Source organism: Ambystoma mexicanum, chromosome 2q (genome assembly GCF_040938575.1).
Source record: "Ambystoma mexicanum isolate Mex_15411 chromosome 2q, UKY_AmexF1_1, whole genome shotgun sequence".
Classification (NCBI taxonomy): domain Eukaryota; kingdom Metazoa; phylum Chordata; class Amphibia; order Caudata; family Ambystomatidae; genus Ambystoma; species Ambystoma mexicanum.
This window is the reverse complement of record NC_090924.1, coordinates 728500546-728524840: the sequence shown is the minus strand read 5'-3', so window position 1 is coordinate 728524840 and position 24295 is coordinate 728500546. Positions and strand designations below refer to the sequence as shown.

General features: G+C 44.6%; 1 long non-coding RNA gene across 1 annotated transcript in view; it reads right to left on the bottom strand.

The window, feature by feature from the left end:
- LOC138569018 (uncharacterized) overlaps positions 1 to 22478 on the bottom strand; it is a 248812-nt gene extending 226334 nt beyond the window's left edge. The window contains exon 1 of the long non-coding RNA XR_011303059.1: positions 20892 to 22478. This is a non-coding gene — a long non-coding RNA (uncharacterized lncRNA). The remainder of the gene's footprint in view (positions 1 to 20891) is intronic.
- Positions 22479 to 24295: the final 1817 nt, after the last annotated feature.

Here is a 24295-nt window from a genome sequence, read left to right as displayed (position 1 = left end):
CTCCATTGGAAGTAATCATATCACCCATCACAAATACTAACTCAACCCGGTGGCAGCAATGGTCTCACCTGACTTTAATGATGACTCGCCCCAGTGGAAGCCATTGTATTCACCCATCCTGAACGCTGACTCAGCCCAGTGAAAGCAATTGTCTCACATGCTGGCTCGACCAATTGGGAAGCTTGACGTGACGCATCTCAACACTATTTCAAACTGTGGACAAGCATTTAGAAGCCTGTCACAATGCTGATGAGACCCAAGAGCATGCATAAAAGGCATTTGTAGGTGTTCAGTTGCCCGTTCTGCTTTAAGTGCACTAGTGACATTTAAGACTTTACTAATTACCTTTTTTAGGAGAATACCTGGAAAATGAATATGTCTGCAGAAAGTAGTTAGACAGCTACCCCTGCCTTCTGGCCCCAAGTGCCTCTTTTGCAGTCCAAAGTATGCAAATTCTGTTACTTTCTCCACAAGACTTGGTTAGTAGTGTTTTTATTATTGTGTTTGTATTTTAAGTTTAATTAAACACTCATATTATTTTGTATAGAATCTTGGTTGGACATATGTTTATTGTGGTACTACAGTACTATTGTTATTTGGATTTTTCTTTTCTAGCTCAGAACCCTCCTGAAAAGTATAGCCTATGCTCAGCCCTCATTACCATAAGAGGTGAAGGTGGTGTACCATTTATGTCGAGCCTGTTTCACCTTTATGATTAAAATCACAGCTGGTCTGGTAGCAGTAGCGTTGTGATGTTTTGAGTGAAAATCTTGAGTAGGAAGGGTTAGAGCCCTAGATGATTGTTCTGTGCTGGGAGGCGCATGATCCATCTAAGGGAACAGACCTCTCACTGTATCTATGAGCACACCCAAGATGCATAACAGGAGAAAAACATTGGCAAAGCCAATAGCTTTGTCGTCTTTATAATCATTACCATCTGATAGGTGAGTGCATATGTGTTGCTGTGTGCACAGTTTGTACCCCAATTAATTTTACCTGAACACATACACATTAAATTGGAGAATAAAACAAAATAAAAAGAAATTACACAATGTGTATTTAGTGTGTGAGAGGAAAGAAAGAAAGATCCAATATTGTTGTCAAGGTCAGACAACACTTCCATTGCATTTCAGTGGGACACCATCATAAGTGTATACAAAATACAAAGCCAATGGTTTTCACTGTAAGGGCATAACTTAACAGAATCAAAATCAAAGTATTCGGAAAAATGTCACTATGAGCACAGGGCCCCGCCTGAAGCACCACAGAAGCAGCACACATTATCAATGGAAGTGTATGCTGACCTGAGAGCAGTGCCACTATCAGATAGTTTTATATGTTCCCTTAAAGGGAGCCCATAATACACTGGACAGTATTTGTTCCCTGCAGAGGTTTTCCTCTGAATGCATCATGTTGTTGCTACATTCATGCCCCCCCAAAGAATACATTTACTGGCATCTCAGCTTCTCAAGTCCAAGCTACACATTGCAGCAATACGATGATCAGATACACATGTCCCCCACAAGCTCAGTTTCCTTATACTCCTTAATAAGTTGGTCTCATTATCATGCTTCTGGAACCTCACATTGCTATTTGTTAAATTCCGTGATCTCCTGATCCTTACATTCTGCATCCCTTCCCAGACTGCCTCAGCCTGCCCCACTTGGTGGCATTGTGATTTTGGCATTGATTTTGTTATTTTATATTTAGCTGTTTTGGCACTACTTGGTATTCTGAGATTCTTCTAGCTTTTCAACTTCTACATGTTTTATGGACTTGTGTGCTGGCTTGCATGTACTCCTGTGACCTGGCCCCTTATCTAGGGTATTTTGGCTTTACCAGGTGGTTTCCCCTTCCTCCTGCCTTCTCTCTTTGCTTCTCTGCAAGCCTTATGGAGCTGACACTTCTTTCTGTATTGCTGTATGTGTGGTTCTTCACCTTTTCCTCAGGGTTAGTCTTCTAGGATCCTCTTCACCATTCCCACATTGGGTATTTTTGGGCTTCCTTGACCATTCTCATATTGCGGGTTTTGTGAACTTCATTCGCTATATCCTTGTGTCATCAGGTTCCTGGTGGACTGCTGTCTCTCCTCACCTGTCATAATAATAAACTGGACTGGTTTCCCTTCCTGCACCACTGTTTACACCACCTGATGCCCCATAGGTCCAGAGGTTGCCCTGGAAAATCCCAGGTACCTCTGGCAAAGGGCCTTTGAACAGCCATTATCGTGAATAGAGTCAGGCATTGTATCAGTGCAACCATCACTGACTAAGGGCCTCATTGCGAGTGCGGCGGTAAGGGGTTAACGGCACCGGTAAGGATGCCGGTTCCATTAACCCCTTATGGCTGCATTCCGAGGTCCCTTAGCGGGTCCCACTAAGGCCGGCTGGTTTTACCAGTTGCCCTTAGCGGGAGCCGCTAAGGGACGAGGGAGCTAATGACGGGCCCGTTATTAGCTCCTTCCCCATTCACATTCAGCCCTATGAGTTTGCAGAACGATGGGGGCAGGTGAAGAAGAAGTTTGTTATTGGTTGCTGACTCTTGTGTTTGAATCCAGTCAAAGTCTTTCAGTTTCTTATATGCTACATGCTTTCTAGTTTCTGCCAAGTTCTGGCTGGAATCGTTGGCATGGCTGGAATCGTTGGGTTTGTGCTGAGGTCAGCTTCCGAGCACGTAACTGACTCAAGTAAGGCCCTGTTTTTTTCTTTCCAAGATGTTAACATTTTCACCTTGCCAGATTGAAGTTCTTTGTTTAGCAATCCATAGATTTGATTGCTGTCGTCCATGATACATTTTCTGAATAGCCTGAGGGCATTGATGTTTACAGTTGCCGTTGATGCCACTAGACTCAGCTCACGACGGATTGCAGCAATGGATGTAGATTTTGGGAGAGAAAGAACCGCCTTCCAAAACATGCTTTCTAGTTTCTGCCAAGTTCTGGCTGGAATCGTTGGCATGGCCTCAGCTCCATAGGTGATAGAGGGGACGACTTTTTTCCTGTAGAATTCTATCACAGGTATGCATGAGAATTTTCCAAATTTTGAGTCGATTGCCTTTCCTTGGGAGGCCAGCTTCTTTATTTTGATTTGGAGGGCATTCTGCATGGAAGACTTGTGTTTCGAACTGTCTATCGAAACGCCCAAGTATTTGTAATCTGTGACCCTCTCGATCACATTTTTCTCAAGGCACCATTTGAATTTGTCTGTGCTTTTCTTCTTCTTCTGGCCGGCTTCCAATTTCATGATTTTGGTTTTCTCTTTGTTTATTTTTAAGTTGTTTTCTGCTGTGTAAGTAAGTAGATTGGATAACTGTCTCTGGAGGCCGATCTGAGTCTGATCCAGTAAAATTAGATCGTCTGCATATAACAGATGGCTTATTTTGACAGACGCGATTGACGGTGGGAAAGTGCGCACCAGATCTTCTGAGGCCCCGTAGTCGCTGATGTATGCAAGGAACAGCGCTGGAGCTAGTGGGCATCCCTGTTTTACCCCCCGCCCAGTCTGGATTTCTTCTGATAGAGTGCCTCTTTGTGACAAACGGACCCTGAGGGTGGTGTCCGAGTGTAGGGCTTTGATTGGTTGCAGAATCTCCTGGGGGTAACACCACCCCTCTAGTTTTTGCCACAGGCAAGACCTATCAACTAGGTCGTTAGCCTGGGAGAGGTCGATGAAAGCGACGAAAATCCGAGATTTTCCCTCCCAAACCTTGCTTTTCAGCGTGCTGATGGTTAGAATGTTTGCTGCCATGCCCATGTTTTTTTTGAAGCCCGATTGAAACTTATCGTTGCACCGGGCCGACTCTGCCCAGGATTGGAATCGTTTCAGAAGCAGACTCCCAAAGACTTTACCAATGCAGTCCAAAAGGGCTATGGGATGATACTTTAGTGGATCTGTAATGTCCCCCTTTTTGTAGATAGGGACAATGATGGATTTTGTCCATGAGGGCGGCAAAGATTTCTGCTCCGAACATTTCTTAAAGATAGACGTGATCAGCGCGGCCATTCTACTTGGTTGCTTTCAGATCTATGTTGGAAATTCCATCCGGGCCCACTGCTCTAGAAGTCTTCAGTTTTTTGATGGGATCTCTGATTTCTTGTTGGTCGTCCAGTTTTAGCCATCCTGCCTTCAGAGATGTCATTCCGGATTGGACGTTTGGATCGCGGGCTTGGACGACAGAGGTGAAATGGGTTATCCATTTTTGCTCAGCCATAGCGTTGATAGTCGAATTGTTGTGTGAGGGCACCGAAGATTTTAACAGGGCCCAAAACTCTTTAACTTTGTTTCCGCATATGGCTTTTAGCATGGTTTCCGCATCCTGTTGGTAAAGTTGGAGTCGATGATCTTTCACCCAATTTTTGTAGGTTGATATTGCCGACTTTAGTTGTTCTTTGTTTTGCGGCCGGTTTCCCAACTGTCTCTTCAGTCTGCGGAGTTCATGTCTTTTTGCCACCAATGTGGTGTCAAAGGTGTGTCTAGGTGGAATGAATGTGGAGGCTCACTGTTTTGATTTCACCACGTGTTGGACCAGTAGAGGTACATAGTCCAAGGATTTGTTTCCCTCGGCACTCCCATCCCCGGTGTATTTTGCTAGCAGGGCTGTAACAGCTCGTGTTGTCAAGTTTAAACGGTTTCCACGAGAGTTTGATTCCACCTCCATCACATACGGTGCAGGCTCTTCAAAGTGGTTAACCAGGGACATCGTAAGCTCGTTGTGATCGCTGGCTGTTGTTTTACGGACTTCAAAATCTTTTACCTTTCCCAGAAGGGGTCGGGATATGTAGATGTAGTTGATGGTGGCATGGAGCGATCCTTGTTCCCAGGTTGAAAGTCGATGATCGTTTGGGAAGACTGAGTTCAAATTCTCCAATTTTCTTGAGGACATTAGGGAGGGAGGACCAAAGACACCCTCTTTACACGGCTGCTGTCGTATTTGAGGTTGTATCTGGCTTTGCAGGTTCGTCGAGGCATTGGGCGTTCAAGTCCCCACAAATTATAATTGAAAGGACTTGGTGCGAAGCTTGAATTTCATCCACCAGGTTTTCCATCATGGATAAGTAGGTCTGTTGGTTTATGGCTGCTGGGTTCCAGTAGGTGTTGATTATCGCTATTTGCGATGGTCTGGAATAGGGTTTTTCGACCCAGTCGAGTAATACTGCCAGGATTGAGAGGTTTGTTTGTAATGTGGTCTTAAATTTTAAACCGATTCCCTGCCGGCCGGACAAAAGAAGGCCCGATGTCGGATGGCCCAGTAGCCCTTTGTTGGCTGGGGCCAAGATGATGTCGTAGCCATCCATGGCAGGAGTTTGTCGCAACCAGGTCTCTTAAAGGCAGATAATGTCGACTGAAGCTAAGTTTGCATCGCCCATCGTTGTACGGTGGAGATGACCTTGAGTATTCCATGAACAGAGGTGTAGAGATGATGAGAAGTGGTCGACCTTCAGATGGTCCGAGGACCCAGCAAGCCGACCTGCGGGTTGCTATTTTTTCGTTTGTGACAGTGCCTTGGGAAGCCAAGCCCACAAACCCTGTAGTTTGTCTCTTGGTTTTAGGGTCGGGCAGGCGCTCTCTTTGATTGCTCGAGGGATTTCCCTGATTGGGCAATTCGAGATTAGTCCTCGTAGACTTTGCAGTCTTACATTCAAAGGTTTTTGTTAGCTTGGGCCACCTAGGTTTTTCCTGGAGTCTGGCGCTGGGGGTCGCTTGAAGCTTTGAGTTTGTTTATTATTTAAGACAATGTTTTCTTTATAAGATTCTGGTTGTACTACTTTTTGGCAGAACGTTCTTAGCAGCAGAGTTCTTTGCTGTTGCACTCATTTGCATGTGAGATTACAACTTGTTATCCTTACAAGATCGACTTAGGCCTTTCTTCCCTAGAAGGTTGTATTCTCTCTGGTGTGAGCGTTCAGCGACTTGCCTTCACTGGTAACCAGAATCTTGCTCACTGAAGTTGACAGCCCTTGCAAGTGCTATCTGGATACCTTCCTGGATTGGTAGGGTAGAAGCACTCCCCTTATACCGGGAAATACCAACTTGCTCCATTGGAAGTAATCATATCACCCATCACAAATACTAACTCAACCCGGTGGCAGCAATGGTCTCACCTGACTTTAATGATGACTCGCCCCAGTGGAAGCCATTGTATTCACCCATCCTGAACGCTGACTCAGCCCAGTGAAAGCAATTGTCTCACATGCTGGCTCGACCAATTGGGAAGCTTGACTTGACGCATCTCAACACTATTTCAAACTGTGGACAAGCATTTAGAAGCCTGTCACAATGCTGATGAGACCCAAGAGCATGCATAAAAGGCATTTGTAGGTGTTCAGTTGCCCGTTCTGCTTTAAGTGCACTAGTGACATTTAAGACTTTACTAATTACCTTTTTTAGGAGAATACCTGGAAAATGAATATGTCTGCAGAAAGTAGTTAGACAGCTACCCCTGCCTTCTGGCCCCAAGTGCCTCTTTTGCAGTCCAAAGTATGCAAATTCTGTTACTTTCTCCACAAGACTTGGTTAGTAGTGTTTTTATTATTGTGTTTGTATTTTAAGTTTAATTAAACACTCATATTATTTTGTATAGAATCTTGGTTGGACATATGTTTATTGTGGTACTACAGTACTATTGTTATTTGGATTTTTCTTTTCTAGCTCAGAACCCTCCTGAAAAGTATAGCCTATGCTCAGCCCTCATTACCATAAGAGGTGAAGGTGGTGTACCATTTATGTCGAGCCTGTTTCACCTTTATGATTAAAATCACAGCTGGTCTGGTAGCAGTAGAGTTGTGATGTTTTGAGTGAAAATCTTGAGTAGGAAGGGTTAGAGCCCTAGATGATTGTTCTGTGCTGAGAGGCGCATGATCCATCTAAGGGAACAGACCTCTCACTGTATCTATGAGCACACCCAAGATGCATAACAGGAGAAAAACATTGGCAAAGCCAATAGCTTTGTCGTCTTTATAATCATTACCATCTGATAGGTGAGTGCATATGTGTTGCTGTGTGCACAGTTTGTACCCCAATTAATTTTACCTGAACACATACACATTAAATTGGAGAATAAAACAAAATAAAAAGAAATTACACAATGTGTATTTAGTGTGTGAGAGGAAAGAAAGAAAGATCCAATATTGTTGTCAAGGTGAGACAACACTTCCATTGCATTTCAGTGGGACACCATCAAAAGTGTATACAAAATACAAAGCCAATGGTTTTCACTGTAAGGGCATAACTTAACAGAATCAAAATCAAAGTATTCGGAAAAATGTCACTATGAGCACAGGGCCCCGCCTGAAGCACCACAGAAGCAGCACACATTATCAATGGAAGTGTATGCTGACCTGAGAGCAGTGCCACTATCAGATAGTTTTATATGTTCCCTTAAAGGGAGCCCATAATACACTGGACAGTATTTGTTCCCTGCAGAGGTTTTCCTCTGAATGCATCATGTTGTTGCTACATTCATGCCCCCCCAAAGAATACATTTACTGGCATCTCAGCTTCTCAAGTCCAAGCTACACATTGCAGCAATACGATGATCAGATACACATGTCCCCCACAAGCTCAGTTTCCTTATACTCCTTAATAAGTTGGTCTCATTATCATGCTTCTGGAACCTCACATTGCTATTTGTTAAATTCCGTGATCTCCTGATCCTTACATTCTGCATCCCTTCCCAGACTGCCTCAGCCTGCCCCACTTGGTGGCATTGTGATTTTGGCATTGATTTTGTTATTTTATATTTAGCTGTTTTGGCACTACTTGGTATTCTGAGATTCTTCTAGCTTTTCAACTTCTACATGTTTTATGGACTTGTGTGCTGGCTTGCATGTACTCCTGTGACCTGGCCCCTTATCTAGGGTATTTTGGCTTTACCAGGTGGTTTCCCCTTCCTCCTGCCTTCTCTCTTTGCTTCTCTGCAAGCCTTATGGAGCTGACACTTCTTTCTGTATTGCTGTATGTGTGGTTCTTCACCTTTTCCTCAGGGTTAGTCTTCTAGGATCCTCTTCACCATTCCCACATTGGGTATTTTTGGGCTTCCTTGACCATTCTCATATTGCGGGTTTTGTGAACTTCATTCGCTATATCCTTGTGTCATCAGGTTCCTGGTGGACTGCTGTCTCTCCTCACCTGTCATAATAATAAACTGGACTGGTTTCCCTTCCTGCACCACTGTTTACACCACCTGATGCCCCATAGGTCCAGAGGTTGCCCTGGAAAATCCCAGGTACCTCTGGCAAAGGGCCTTTGAACAGCCATTATCGTGAATAGAGTCAGGCATTGTATCAGTGCAACCATCACTGACTAAGGGCCTCATTGCGAGTGCGGCGGTAAGGGGTTAACGGCACCGGTAAGGATGCCGGTTCCATTAACCCCTTATGGCTGCATTCCGAGGTCCCTTAGCGGGTCCCACTAAGGCCGGCTGGTTTTACCAGTTGCCCTTAGCGGGAGCCGCTAAGGGACGAGGGAGCTAATGACGGGCCCGTTATTAGCTCCTTCCCCATTCACATTCAGCCCTATGAGTTTGCAGAACGATGGGGGCAGGTGAAGAAGAAGTTTGTTATTGGTTGCTGACTCTTGTGTTTGAATCCAGTCAAAGTCTTTCAGTTTCTTATATGCTACATGCTTTCTAGTTTCTGCCAAGTTCTGGCTGGAATCGTTGGCATGGCTGGAATCGTTGGGTTTGTGCCGAGGTCAGCTTCCGAGCACGTAACTGACTCAAGTAAGGCCCTGTTTTTTTCTTTCCAAGATGTTAACATTTTCACCTTGCCAGATTGAAGTTCTTTGTTTAGCAATCCATAGATTTGATTGCTGTCGTCCATGATACATTTTCTGAATAGCCTGAGGGCATTGATGTTTACAGTTGCCGTTGATGACACTAGACTCAGCTCACGACGGATTGCAGCAATGGATGTAGATTTTGGGAGAGAAAGAACCGCCTTCCAAAACATGCTTTCTAGTTTCTGCCAAGTTCTGGCTGGAATCGTTGGCATGGCCTCAGCTCCATAGGTGATAGAGGGGACGACTTTTTTCCTGTAGAATTCTATCACAGGGATGCATGAGAATTTTCCAAATTTTGAGTCGATTGCCTTTCCTTGGGAGGCCAGCTTCTTTATTTTGATTTGGAGGGCATTCTGCATGGAAGACTTGTGTTTCGAACTGTCTATCGAAACGCCCAAGTATTTGTAATCTGTGACCCTCTCGATCACATTTTTCTCAAGGCACCATTTGAATTTGTCTGTGCTTTTCTTCTTCTTCTGGCCGGCTTCCAATATCATGATTTTGGTTTTCTCTTTGTTTATTTTTAAGTTGTTTTCTGCTGTGTAAGTAAGTAGATTGGATAACTGTCTCTGGAGGCCGATCTGAGTCTGATACAGTAAAATTAGATCGTCTGCATATAACAGATGGCTTATTTTGACAGACGCGATTGACGGTGGGAAAGTGCGCACCAGATCTTCTGAGGCCCCGTAGTCGCTGATGTATGCAAGGAACAGCGCTGGAGCTAGTGGGCATCCCTGTTTTACCCCCCGCCCAGTCTGGATTTCTTCTGATAGAGTGCCTCTTTGTGACAAACGGACCCTGAGGGTGGTGTCCGAGTGTAGGGCTTTGATTGGTTGCAGAATCTCCTGGGGGTAACACCACCCCTCTAGTTTTTGCCACAGGCAAGACCTATCAACTAGGTCGTTAGCCTGGGAGAGGTCGATGAAAGCGACGAAAATCCGAGATTTTCCCTCCCAAACCTTGCTTTTCAGCGTGCTGATGGTTAGAATGTTTGCTGCCATGCCCATGTTTTTTTGAAGCCCGATTGAAACTTATCGTTGCACCGGGCCGACTCTGCCCAGGATTGGAATCGTTTCAGAAGCAGACTCCCAAAGACTTTACCAATGCAGTCCAAAAGGGCTATGGGATGATACTTTAGTGGATCTGTAATGTCCCCCTTTTTGTAGATAGGGACAATGATGGATTTTGTCCATGAGGGCGGCAAAGATTTCTGCTCCGAACATTTCTTAAAGATAGACGTGATCAGCGCGGCCATTCTACTTGGTTGCTTTCAGATCTATGTTGGAAATTCCATCCGGGCCCACTGCTCTAGAAGTCTTCAGTTTTTTGATGGGATCTCTGATTTCTTGTTGGTCGTCCAGTTTTAGCCATCCTGCCTTCAGAGATGTCATTCCGGATTGGACGTTTGGATCGCGGGCTTGGACGACAGAGGTGAAATGGGTTATCCATTTTTGCTCAGCCATAGCGTTGATAGTCGAATTGTTGTGTGAGGGCACCGAAGATTTTAACAGGGCCCAAAACTCTTTAACTTTGTTTCCGCATATGGCTTTTAGCATGGTTTCCGCATCCTGTTGGTAAAGTTGGAGTCGATGATCTTTCACCCAATTTTTGTAGGTTGATATTGCCGACTTTAGTTGTTCTTTGTTTTGCGGCCGGTTTCCCAACTGTCTCTTCAGTCTGCGGAGTTCATGTCTTTTTGCCACCAATGTGGTGTCAAAGGTGTGTCTAGGTGGAATGAATGTGGAGGCTGACTGTTTTGATTTCACCACGTGTTGGACCAGTAGAGGTACATAGTCCAAGGATTTGTTTCCCTCGGCACTCCCATCCCCGGTGTATTTTGCTAGCAGGGCTGTAACAGCTCGTGTTGTCAAGTTTAAACGGTTTCCACGAGAGTTTGATTCCACCTCCATCACATACGGTGCAGGCTCTTCAAAGTGGTTAACCAGGGACATCGTAAGCTGGTTGTGATCGCTGGCTGTTGTTTTACGGACTTCAAAATCTTTTACTTTTCCCAGAAGGGGTCGGGATATGTAGATGTAGTCGATGGTGGCATGGAGCGATCCTTGTTCCCAGGTTGAAAGTCGATGATCGTTTGGGAAGACTGAGTTCAAATTCTCCAATTTTCTTGAGGACATTAGGGAGGGAGGACCAAAGACACCCTCTTTACACGGCTGCTGTCGTATTTGAGGTTGTATCTGGCTTTGCAGGTTCGTCGAGGCATTGGGCGTTCAAGTCCCCACAAATTATAATTGAAAGGACTTGGTGCGAAGCTTGAATTTCATCCACCAGGTTTTCCATCATGGATAAGTAGGTCTGTTGGTTTATGGCTGCTGGGTTCCAGTAGGTGTTGATTATCGCTATTTGCGATGGTCTGGAATAGGGTTTTTCGACCCAGTCGAGTAATACTGCCAGGATTGAGAGGTTTGTTTGTAATGTGGTCTTAAATTTTAAACCGATTCCCTGCCGGCCGGACAAAAGAAGGCCCGATGTCGGATGGCCCAGTAGCCCTTTGTTGGCTGGGGCCAAGATGATGTCGTAGCCATCCATGGCAGGAGTTTGTCGCAACCAGGTCTCTTAAAGGCAGATAATGTCGACTGAAGCTAAGTTTGCATCGCCCATCGTTGTACGGTGGAGATGACCTTGAGTATTCCATGAACAGAGGTGTAGAGATGATGAGAAGTGGTCGACCTTCAGATGGTCCGAGGACCCAGCAAGCCGACCTGCGGGTTGCTATTTTTTCGTTTGTGACAGTGCCTTGGGAAGCCAAGCCCACAAACCCTGTAGTTTGTCTCTTGGTTTTAGGGTCGGGCAGGCGCTCTCTTTGATTGCTCGAGGGATTTCCCTGATTGGGCAATTCGAGATTAGTCCTCGTAGACTTTGCAGTCTTACATTCAAAGGTTTTTGTTAGCTTGGGCCACCTAGGTTTTTCCTGGAGTCTGGCGCTGGGGGTCGCTTGAAGCTTTGAGTTTGTTTATTATTTAAGACAATGTTTTCTTTATAAGATTCTGGTTGTACTACTTTTTGGCAGAACGTTCTTAGCAGCAGAGTTCTTTGCTGTTGCACTCATTTGCATGTGAGATTACAACTTGTTATCCTTACAAGATCGACTTAGGCCTTTCTTCCCTAGAAGGTTGTATTCTCTCTGGTGTGAGCGTTCAGCGACTTGCCTTCACTGGTAACCAGAATCTTGCTCACTGAAGTTGACAGCCCTTGCAAGTGCTATCTGGGAACCTTCCTGGATTGGTAGGGTAGAAGCACTCCCCTTATACCGGGAAATACCAACTTGCTCCATTGGAAGTAATCATATCACCCATCACAAATACTAACTCAACCCGGTGGCAGCAATGGTCTCACCTGATTTTAATGATGACTCGCCCCAGTGGAAGCCATTGTATTCACCCATCCTGAACGCTGACTCAGCCCAGTGAAAGCAATTGTCTCACATGCTGGCTCGACCAATTGGGAAGCTTGACTTGACGCATCTCAACACTATTTCAAACTGTGGACAAGCATTTAGAAGCCTGTCACAATGCTGATGAGACCCAAGAGCATGCATAAAAGGCATTTGTAGGTGTTCAGTTGCCCGTTCTGCTTTAAGTGCACTAGTGACATTTAAGACTTTACTAATTACCTTTTTTAGGAGAATACCTGGAAAATGAATATGTCTGCAGAAAGTAGTTAGACAGCTACCCCTGCCTTCTGGCCCCAAGTGCCTCTTTTGCAGTCCAAAGTATGCAAATTCTGTTACTTTCTCCACAAGACTTGGTTAGTAGTGTTTTTATTATTGTGTTTGTATTTTAAGTTTAATTAAACACTCATATTATTTTGTATAGAATCTTGGTTGGACATATGTTTATTGTGGTACTACAGTACTTTTGTTATTTGGATTTTTCTTTTCTAGCTCAGAACCCTCCTGAAAAGTATAGCCTATGCTCAGCCCTCATTACCATAAGAGGTGAAGGTGGTGTACCATTTATGTCGAGCCTGTTTCACCTTTATGATTAAAATCACAGCTGGTCTGGCAGCAGTAGAGTTGTGATGTTTTGAGTGAAAATCTTGAGTAGGAAGGGTTAGAGCCCTAGATGATTGTTCTGTGCTGGGAGACGCATGATCCATCTAAGGGAACAGACCTCTCACTGTATCTATGAGCACACCCAAGATGCATAACAGGAGAAAAACATTGGCAAAGCCAATAGCTTTGTCGTCTTTATAATCATTACCATCTGATAGGTGAGTGCATATGTGTTGCTGTGTGCACAGTTTGTACCCCAATTAATTTTACCTGAACACATACACATTAAATTGGAGAATAAAACAAAATAAAAAGAAATTACACAATGTGTATTTAGTGTGTGAGAGGAAAGAAAGAAAGATCCAATATTGTTGTCAAGGTGAGACAACACTTCCATTGCATTTCAGTGGGACACCATCATAAGTGTATACAAAATACAAAGCCAATGGTTTTCACTGTAAGGGCATAACTTAACAGAATCAAAATCAAAGTATTCGGAAAAATGTCACTATGAGCACAGGGCCCCGCCTGAAGCACCACAGAAGCAGCACACATTATCAATGGAAGTGTCTGCTGACCTGAGAGCAGTGCCACTATCAGATAGTTTTATATGTTCCCTTAAAGGGAGCCCATAATACACTGGACAGTATTTGTTCCCTGCAGAGGTTTTCCTCTGAATGCATCATGTTGTTGCTACATTCATGCCCCCCCAAAGAATACATTTACTGGCATCTCAGCTTCTCAAGTCCAAGCTACATATTGCAGCAATACGATGATCAGATACACATGTCCCCCACAAGCTCAGTTTCCTTATACTCCTTAATAAGTTGGTCTCATTATCATGCTTCTGGAACCTCACATTGCTATTTGTTAAATTCCGTGATCTCCTGATCCTTACATTCTGCATCCCTTCCCAGACTGCCTCAGCCTGCCCCACTTGGTGGCATTGTGATTTTGGCATTGATTTTGTTATTTTATATTTAGCTGTTTTGGCACTACTTGGTATTCTGAGATTCTTCTAGCTTTTCAACTTCTACATGTTTTATGGACTTGTGTGCTGGCTTGCATGTACTCCTGTGACCTGGCCCCTTATCTAGGGTATTTTGGCTTTACCAGGTGGTTTCCCCTTCCTCCTGCCTTCTCTCTTTGCTTCTCTGCAAGCCTTATGGAGCTGACACTTCTTTCTGTATTGCTGTATGTGTGGTTCTTCACCTTTTCCTCAGGGTTAGTCTTCTAGGATCCTCTTCACCATTCCCACATTGGGTATTTTTGGGCTTCCTTGACCATTCTCATATTGCGGGTTTTGTGAACTTCATTCGCTATATCCTTGTGTCATCAGGTTCCTGGTGGACTGCTGTCTCTCCTCACCTGTCATAATAATAAACTGGACTGGTTTCCCTTCCTGCACCACTGTTTACACCACCTGATGCCCCATAGGTCCAGAGGTTGCCCTGGAAAATCCCAGGTACCTCTGGCAAAGGGCCTTTGAACAGCCATTATCGTGAATAGAGTCAGGCATTGTATTAGTGCAACCATCACTGACTAAGGGCCTCATTGCGAGTGCGGCGGTAAGGGGTTAACGGCACCGGTAAGGATGCCGGTTCCATTAACCCCTTATGGCTGCATTCCGAGGTCCCTTAGCGGGTCCCACTAAGGCCGGCTGGTTTTACCAGTTGCCCTTAGCGGGAGCCGCTAAGGGACGAGGGAGCTAATGACGGGCCCGTTATTAGCTCCTTCCCCATTCACATTCAGCCCTATGGGGGCTCGAATGGGAATGGGGAATGGTTTTCAGAATGGGGACTTACTGGGTCGTCCAAGGTTGGAATGACCCGGTAAATCCCCATACCGAGAACCCAGACACGAGTTTGGAGGCAGCCATGGTGCTAATAGCGCCATGGCTACCTCCAAACTTGTAATGACCCTAAGTGTTGATCTTAAACACCCAGTCATTACACAGTTCTGTTCTTGTTTCACATGACATTCAGAACATTGTTAACTGGCTGAGAGACTCCAGAGAAAGTATAAGGATTTTGCAGCAGATGGAACACAATCTTTCCTGACTGCATGCATCAGTACAGTTTACTCTCCATGCGTACAGAATCGTATGTGACATGGCCTGCTTTCAGTCCCTGACAACCGGGGGAGGGAGGCGGCGCACACGAACACCCTGACCGGTGCAGGAGTGAGGACAGACCCCCTCCCATCCTTACTTACCTAAAGACCCTGCTGCTCCCAGAGTAGCGCGATGAAACACTGGAGACCGCCCAGCGGCAGTTTACATCACTGCAAGGGGAGCCATGAACATGGACACACTGGCCACAGGACGCAGCAATGATGGATGCAGCAGCAAGGGGTGCTGCACCAACTACAACATTGGCACGGCTCAAGTAGACTCTGTCTGCTGAAGCCCACGCAAGCAGGGAGTCCCCACTAACCCACCAGGGACCATGATTAATATAGGTCTCTCAAGGCCTTACCCCACTAGTCCACCAGGGATTGTTTTTAAAATGTCTTAAGAATAGCCCCCTATTCCACCAGGGATATGACTATTATATTAAAAGGCCCCATGGAAGCCTTCCATAACCAAAGTCCCTGGACACCACCAGGGTCCATGTTGGAAATTGGCTGGGTTTACAAGCCCTCTTAAACCCTCCAACAGCCTTCCGCTGACACACCCCTTCAAGGCAGGTAAGTGAATCGGTATGGTAAATTGGCCAATCCTGGGAGGTAGTGGGGTATTCAAGTAAAGGTGTGTGAATGGTTTAGTGTGGGTTAGTTGGGCGAGGACAGGAGGTGGAGGAGCACGACGTCCGAGAGACCAGAGAAGGCAAGAGTGAAAGGAGTGCGGAGGCTATATAAGGAGGGGGTCTGTGGAGTGTTTGTGTGTGAGAGTGGAGCAGAGGTAGATGGGGTAGAGGTAGAGTAGTAATAGCAAAGTGGTAGTAGAGGCAGAGGTAGTAATAGTATTTAGTAGTTGGGAGTAGAGACAGTAGGTAGTGGGAGTTGGGTGTAAGGGAATAAGCAGTACAGAGGTAGTTAGTAGTAGAGGGCGATAGCACGCACTAGTGCGTAGAAAGATAAATAGATTGACAGTAGTAGCAGGAGGAGGTAAAGAAAGAAAAGGGCTAGTGTTAGTAACAGAGTAAGAAGAGTAGTAGAGGAAAAATAGTAGGAGCGACAGGAAGTGGGAGAATAGGAGTAGCTAGTGAGACAAGGAAGTAGATTGGGAGAAAGGAGGAAGGGAACAACAGAGGTAACATAAGGTAGTGACAGTAAGAAATGAAGGAGTTGAGAAGTAAGAGGAGAAGCCAGAGCAAAGAGTGCAGATGGAAACGCAAAGTGAGAGACTGGAGGGACAGTAGTAAGGTGGGGTGAGAGTATTTAGGGACATATTGCAGGGACAGATCAGGCGAGACAATGTGTGCAAGATGAGCAGGTGGACCTGGATGGAAGGAGACTCCACCCCATAACACCCTTAGCCACCCCATAACACCCCTAGAACACTAAGTGGGTCTAGGAGAGGGAGAGTTAGAAGACCGCTAGGGAGTCAGATAGCCAACGCCTTAGTGAAGCCACACTTAGTCTTACAGAGAATAAGAGACAGTAGGGGGTTACCTGGCCTAGCTACTAACCTCCTGTTACGAACCACTAGGTTAGGGATGTGGGGAAGACCGGGGAAGTTGAGAGAGAGAGGGGTGGCCCTAGTGCTAATTACCCAAGAAAACACTCAGCCCTGAGAAAAATCCTAGAACCCTTGTCCCAAGCTATTTGTAAGGTCCCAATAAACACCCTGTGCAATTGCACCTTGAAGTGTTTATTATAATGTGCAAAATGGAATTACCATACTAAATGACCCCTGACTCAAATTACCGAACAGACCGAAATAATTTGGCAAAGTACTACTTTATTGTCAGTTCAGAATAAAGTAGGGCAATCTGGCAAACCACAAGCAATAGTCTGCACACTAACACATGATTTTAATTAGACAAAGGGTTTATACCTCAATATGCCTCAGCTATGACGCCATCCTACGTGGCAAACTTAAAACCTATTGAAGGGCGGGGTTGGTTAAGGAAATATATATACCTACAGTATATGTAAGTGTTAGTAACTTCATTGGCTGTCCCTTATCTAGTAGGCATGCATTGATCTACCTCTACATACTTTTAATACTGATTATAACAGAATAGAGTAGCGGATTGGCCTGTGCAACTTTGTATAACAGGTTGCTACATGGACCCATATGATTGGTTGGCATTCTCTCCCGACCTTGGGCTTTCGGCTCGCTAGCAGCACGTAAGCAAAACAAAACCCAGGTGCAGAGAACAAGGTCAGACTACTACCCAATTGCTCCAATTAGTCCATCATCTCTCATCAGTCAGGCCCTTAGCCAAAGTTTCTCCGTTGTAGTTGACCTTGCAGTCTGTTCCTTGTTCTGGGATCTTTGAGGGCATGTGGGTACACCCTTATCTTCATTCAGAGCTTAATGAATGGCCCTTGTTTTCACCCTCTGAGTCACATGTGAGGAGACCACACATCTTTCCATTTCAACCTCGTATTTACTGCTATTTGATTTGATTGTACTAGGTGCTATTAATCCACTTGGCCTCTGGAGACTTGATCATTCCATCTCACATATGCTTTATGCATTTCGAATTATCCAATACTTGGCACTTGTGGATGTTTTCTTCTTAGGTTAATCTAAGAGAAATATGTAAAATGTCCATGGTTTATCCTCTTGACTCCCTTTGTTCCTTGCAATTATTCCTTGATCGACATCCTTGAACCCACGCCAAGATCCTTCACACAAAGCTGTTTTCCAGCGTCTCCCATCCCTGTAGCCTTGGTCTGTTTCTGAAGTAGCTCTGTTTGATTCAATATGAGTCCAACGTCCATCTTTTTCCCCATGGCCGCTTTATTCACATTATAGGTTATATCGCAGCAAGCTTCTGTATGTCTCCTCTACCTTGCGTTTACGCATATATACATTTTTTTCCCCTCTTCTCACTTGTTTCTTTGACATTCATGAATTCTTCAGACTTGATTAGATGTTTCTCTTGTTGCTTCAGTTTCATCTTTTGAATATTCATAGATAGTTTCAGTGAGTCCATGTGTCTTTACTTCAAGACATCACTCTGCAGCTGTTAGATTTTCTTTCATTGTGGTATGTCGACATCCATCTACTGTCTCAGTACAAGGGTACATTTAATATGGTTGTCTGAGTGCATAACATCTCATGCGCACTCGATGCAGCATCGGGGCAATGCCTGGTGTCATACATACAATTCTTTCGCTGTCGTTCCAACATGATGGCGGTGAGAGGGCGGAGCTTAACTATGCTGTATGTGTATGCTCCTCTACATTCCCCTCTGGCCAAGTCCTCAACCACCTCCTCTTCCTCAATCTTCTTCATCTCTTCTGTTCATCTTGACTTCTTCGGGATCCACACCTTTTCACCCCACTCAGGTCACCTGCATACTTTATATGCTCATCCACACTCCAGGTCATCTGGCAACATTCACCGGTGGGCTGGCAGAATACCCATTGTCCAATATAGTTCTTACAATCCTTTGGGTAGTAGAACTTTATTCTTGGGTCTGCCACAAAACTTTTCTTTATGTTTTCACAGGTAGTGTGCTCAGTCGGTGGCATGTGATCACTTTTCACATCGATCATTTTTTTAATCTGAATGGCTTTCTTTGCAGATTTCTTGCATTGTCCTATAAATATCCTTATAAGACAGAATCTTAGCAATATCAACACTAGTATTGCTCCAAGTACTTTGAGGACATTCACCATCCAGGTCTGAAACCCATGAAAACAAGGACGAGAACCAATCTTCTTCATCTACCTCGTCAACATCTTGTTCCATTTTCGTATGCAGGGTTGTCAACATAGGTATCGCCTCTGTCGGGGTTCCATTTTCTCCATCGTGGGCAGGTGTGAATGTGCAGCAAGAAAGCCCAATTTTTACGCAAATGCCTCCTTCCATTGCTGTAATTAGATCAAAAACATACCTGTTCTGAAGGTTCATCAATCTGATTTCCCTGAGTTCTTCGCTGATCGTGTTAAATACTTTTATTATCATATTGATTGTTTGTAGCAGCTCCTATCTGGTTACCTGTAACCATTTGGCGTTCACTGAAGTCTGTAGTCCTGGCATGAATATAGATGAACTATCACTGATGCCTTGCTGAATAATCTGTGCTTTGAAGGAATGTCGTCAAAAGTTTCTTCTAATTTCTCTGAGAAATAGTTCTCTCGCTTCATTCTTTGGAGGCTAAGCAACCTCCTCTTCCTCTGAGGTGCATCAATTTTTGGAAACTCTTCTGAACCGGGACAGCCGACCCAGCCCTTTAAGATGCGGTAGCAATACCTGCAGAAGATACTCAAACATCAATAATCAAAATGACTCAGGAAGTTGGCAAAGTTGACTGTTTTAATATCAATTATCTAAAACAGGGAGTACAACGGACATCAACGGACGTCTCATTATGCTTCATCTTCCATTTTATTCCTGTCTCCAACAGTTTCAAAAATAACAATTTTTTCACTTTCCGTCAGGATAATTTTTTTTTCTTTTACTTTTTCAAGATCTACCATTTGCTACTTTTATCTGCTGACACTTCCTGCTTTGTGGCAGGAGTCTGTTTGCCACTGCCAATCTCTCGCGGCCACGTGTCTTTCCGGCCGGCATTTATGTGCTGGTTACCTAGACAGTGCAGCGGGTGAGCACAGCAGACACGTCTGATGTGCGCCAAAGGCAAGCCCGTCTGTGCTCGTCCGTGTTAAGGCGGGGCTAGATGGGCTTGGCCTTCCATCCTTACCTATTATATCTCGTGGGACGATACTCAAGCTTGCACCTTCTGGTACAGTATTCCCTGCTAACTTTAATACTGTCTGTGCTGTTCCTACTGTTAATATTGGTAACATTCCGATTTTGAGTGCTTACCTATTTAATACTCACTCCTTGGTCGCCCATGCATCATGTGTACATGACTTTCTAATGTAAATACTCTCCCGACCTCTTGTGTCTCACAGAGACTTGGCTCTCTGCCACGTCTGCACCACCATTTTCACAGGTACTTACTGAGGATTACAACATTATCTATTTGTACTGAGTGTCTCCTCACCCTGTGGGGGATTAGCAATGATTTTTAAAGTATCTTTCATATTTTCAATGATTCCCCTATCACATGGGCTGGCAATGGAAGCTCTGCTAGTGCGTCTAGCTATCTTGGCTTCCCATTCTATACACTTTCTTATGGTGTATCACCCTCCAGGATCATATTCAGGTTATCTTAATCCCTTTTTAGAACTAGTGGCATCTGTTCAAATTAAGTACTGCAACCTGGTGGTACTGTGGGATTTTAACCTTAGGTAAGATATTCGACAAGCCTGATGTTGGGCCATTTTTTTGACTCATAATTAGATCTTAGCCTTAGTCAATTGGTGCTTTAGCCGACCCACATGTCAGGTGGCATCTTAGATCTTATTTTTTCAGCAAATCCTAATGGTGTGGTCTTGCCTGTCACCCCAGTTCTATAGTTTGATCGCTGTCTAATACCATTTCCAATGCATAGCTCTCATGATCACAAGGGTCAAAGCTAGCACCAAAAGAGTTAAACCCAAGTTCCCAATAAACACCACTGTGGCTGCTATTGGGGTTCATGGCAGGAGTAAGGTCAGCTGAAACACCAGGGAAGGCTAGATTGCTGTACTGCTGGCGTAGCCGTCACCCAACATACACTGCTGCGATGCTAGCGTAGGCACAGCACAGCAATCATCACACCAGCACTTCCAAGATGGCCACCTTACTATGGTACATCCAGAAATCCAACATGGCTGCCACAAATCCCTAAAGCCAATGCCAGGCTAAGCAGTATAGTCAAGCAGAGAGTGGCCAAGGGCTATATAAACCACATCCTGAGGCCCACTCCCTGCTTCATGTTTGTTCTGCTCACCACAACAGCAGCTCAATGCTTACCGCATTACTGCAGCCTTTAATCTGCGCAACATGGAAAGAAAGCAACAAGACATCATCGAATGATGATAACAGGACACTACAAGGAACCTGGCCCTCCCGCTCTGCAAACACTTACCTGGGCTTTAGTCTCCATGGCCGGCACTCATCTCCGCTCTGCTTCGCATCCACCAGCACACCTCCAGGCACATGCATCAGAGAAAGCAAAGAGAGAAAGAGAGAAAGACATTATCACGGGAAGGTATTGCAGCGGTAACAGTGAACATCACTAAGAACTCAGCAGTAAGAAATAACAGCAAGGAACGCAGACAGAGCACAAGAACACATAACTACAGCTGTGGAAAAAGATACTCTTCCTAGAGATGAACCCATTACTCCAAGAGACTGTTGCCCTTGTTTCTCCCAGCACCAGGCATGTCGCAACAGGTCTGGACAAGCGATTACCAGTGAAGGAACTGGCAACTGGTGCTCAACAGTGGCAGAACCCAATTAGAAGTGTTATACCAACCACCAAAAGTTGAGTCCAGCCTTCCCCAGTTGCATATACATTAAGAAAAGAACCGTGGGGAGGGGCAGCCAGCACAATAGTAACTGTGCCCCTTGTGCCCTAGGATCTGGCAGCATATGAGGGGGAGATTCCAAACCATATCAAGAGAACAGCTACAATACCACATTCAACACTTCCAGGCCCTCCTTCCCTAAATACAACAGCATTATACACCTACTGTATGTCTTAGGGGTAAGAAAGGTGTGGAGCACTTAACTCATCAAGAGGTCCAGATGCTCCCGCAGGGCATCAGGTAAGCCTTCCAATAGCACTGTACCCCTAATCCATCCTTGCCAAGCTGCCATTTTAAAACGTAGCTGGCAAGGGGGTGGATACGGGTTAGATACTGCACAAATTGACCTATCGTGTCTATCTCAGACGTTATATGCCAAGGCTGGCCAGGTGGCCCCCCTGAAGCTCATCCATCCACGCAAATGCCCATCCTATCCTTGGTTTTTTGAGGAACTTAAGGGAGCTTGTTTAGAATTAAAAGAGGCCAAACGCAAATAACACCTGTATAATGGTTTAACTGAGAAATTGGTTTTCCGTTCACTGTCATATTGTATTGTATTGTATTTATTTAGCGCGCCAAGCCCTGACACATTTGGGCACATTTATTACAGTTGCAGGATGAAAAGTATTCACATTAGAGTGGACAAACAATATTTACAGTTGCAACAAGTCATTAATTTACAGTGAGTTTTTAGACTTTATAGCATATATATATTTGCATCAGATCATTCATTACATAAGACACCTGTGAAGAAGTTGGTGAGAAGTTGTTAACATTCATTCTGAATGAGCCAAGTTTTAACCTTTTTTCTGAATCTGTGGAAGGAGGGTTCGGTTCTAATAATGCTAGGTAGAGAATTTTGACTGCTAAGACTGGGAAGCTATTGCCTCCTGCCCTTTGGAGCTTAAACCTAGGGACAGTAAAGCAGTTTGCTTGGAGGGAACTGGTTAGTCGATCCATGGGTTTATGTTTTGTTTTGTCACATAGATACATCAGTGATAACTGGTTTATGCATTTGAAAGTGAGTGATAGAGTTTTAAGTCTGATTCTTTGATTAATGGGTAGCCAGTGTACCCTGTGTCTCATTTCTGAGATGTGAAGTGTTCTTGGGAAGTGAGTTGCTGACCTGAGCGCATTATTCTGGAAGATTTGTAACTTTTTTAGGTTGTGGTGGTTGGTACCTAGGTATAAGGCATTACAGTAGTCTAGTTTGGAAAGCACTAGTGCCCTAGCTAGTGTAATACAGTTGTCTGTTCTCTAGAAGCGATCATAGTGCGATTCATCTGCCAAGCAGGGTTTTTCAGCCAGAAGATTGAGACAACCCTGAACCAATCTAAGGAAATATTTGCAGTGGTGAAATCATTCTCCTCCACTTTGCGATTTACTCCTACGGTGACTCCCACTCAGTCTTTATGTGATTCTCTGGCTGACTTTTTTTTCTACTAAAATCATTGATATATGTAAACTTATTTAACTGAACACTGTAACTGTCAACAATTCTATTCTGGCTGAAATAATGCTGGTAGCTTCATCGGCATGGTCTCTCTTTCCTGAGTTTTCTGTTGAGGCAGTTTCCAACCCAGTAAGCCAACTTAAGTCTAGTGCACCATCTGATCCTGTTCTTAAGGATATCATGCCTTGCATGATTCACTGGGTCACTAGTGCAATTAATGTTTCTTGCCAGTCTGGTTGTATCCCGAAGGAACTCAAGCAAGTCATTATGGTTGCTCTCTTGAAGAAGCTGTCATTAGATGCCTCACTCTTGGCCAACTTCCGCCCTATTTCTCTTTTGCCTTTTTCATGAAATTACTGGCAGGCCTGGTGTCCCCTCTTCTCTTTTCATTCCTGGAATCTTCTTTTTTTCTTGACCCCTTTTAGTCTGGGTTCCGACTGGGACATGGAACTGAGAGTGTCTTGGTGTCCGTTATGGATGACCTGGCCAGGCTGGTTGATTGTGGAGGAGTGGGTGCTCTGATATTATTAGATCTTTTAGCGGCTTTCGATACTGTCGACCACCCATCCTGCTTTTCCGCCTGACCTCGGTAGGCATCTCTGTTCCTGTCCTGGCCTGGTTTACTTCTTTCCCGACTGACAGGGGCCAATTGCTGTCTCTTCCACCTTGTCTGTCTTCCTCTCAATTGCTTTTATGCAGTGTTCCCCGCAGCTTCAGGTGTTATTGATATGCCGACGACACCCAGATTCTGGTTCATTTAGATCTTGACCAGGCTGAGGTATCGTCTGACTTATGTGAATGCTTGGTGGCCGTGATGGGCTGGATGAACAACAACTGGCTCAAGTTAAATGGGGATAAGATGGAGCAGTGATCCCCAACGTGAGGCTCAGGAGCAACATGTTGCTTGAAGCATCTGAAAATTGTTGCTCGCCATTTGCTCTCGGCCATGGTGTGGAGACTAGAAGGAGGTGCTGTAGGGATGAGACCTCAGTAGCATTGAACTGTGCGAGAATGTTGGCCAATGAGCCTACTGTGGTTCCTGTTGGCTTATTTTTGTAGATGCAAGATTTTAGTTTGTTGCCACCATGCAAATAATTTTTCAGTAAATGTCCTGACTTTTTTTCAGTGTCATTGTTCAAACCCTGTCATCTTCTGATACTGTGCTAAAATGGCAAATGTATTGATGAGCAAAACAATTGAACCATGCTTGTGTCCTGGAGGAAATGGTCCTATTGTGTTCCTTTGTATAGCTAGCAGGAGCATAATGGGCAAATAAGTGGCACGTATACCCACCTTTCCTTTATTAATAGTTTGCATGCACTGCTTTTTGTACTAGTCAGTTTTCTGTTTGATGCCAAAATTGTCATTGTGTGATACTCTCTCAATCTGCTACTTGGAGAATGGGCAGATAAGATAAATGTATGCCGAATTTTACATTATTAATTTGCCCTATGTTCAAATCCAATTAAGTTACTGTTAATACATTTAAATTAACCAGCCAATTAATTC